The sequence below is a fragment of the Emydura macquarii genome, unplaced genomic scaffold, assembly GCF_026122565.2.
Source record: "Emydura macquarii macquarii isolate MOO-44397 ecotype Brisbane River unplaced genomic scaffold, CSIRO-AGI_Emac_v2 contig_2473, whole genome shotgun sequence".
Lineage (NCBI taxonomy): Eukaryota > Metazoa > Chordata > Testudines > Chelidae > Emydura > Emydura macquarii.
Genome location: NW_027132610.1, coordinates 41399180 through 41399830, shown reverse-complemented (window position 1 = coordinate 41399830; position 651 = coordinate 41399180).

Below are 651 nucleotides of genomic sequence, written 5' to 3'. Positions count from 1 at the left end.
TCTTTGATGTTGCCTCAAATATTGAACTAGCACAGGAAGAATTGGGGAAAGTTTCCTATTTTATAGTTTTGAAAACTGTATAAAACTTTTATAAAGACTTAAGTTAGAATTTTTTAATAAATTCACATTATCTTCCCCTTCCCTGTTAGATGCATTGCCATTCTGGTGTCAGCGTCAGTGCAATTGATGGAAATGGGTTTCAGCCTTTCTAGAGGTGACTCTTCCATTAAGTATTGCGTAGGTCAGCATAATCTGATGGTTTGCTACAGACAGGAGACCTAATTAAGCAACAAAGCAAGATTGGTCTCTTTGCATTACAATGTACTTTATTGTGTTTAAAATTAAATATGCTTTTTATCTTAGACATGGAATTGTCATTCTAAACGGACCCCATGATGGCATTTCTTACAAATGGGCAGATCATGTCTATCGATGGATCAAGCACAAGAAATCCATAAACTGCCTTTAGCCCACGTGATTAGAGGGATATACAACTGGAAACTCTTTGGACTAACATTTTAATAAAATATTGTAGTTCTGTCAACAATTGGACCTAGAATATATTTTGCATTTTCTGTGTGCATGTTTGGCGATAAGCATGGCTTTACTTTTGTACAATATCTGTTCCAGAACGGTCACCAATGCCGCAAA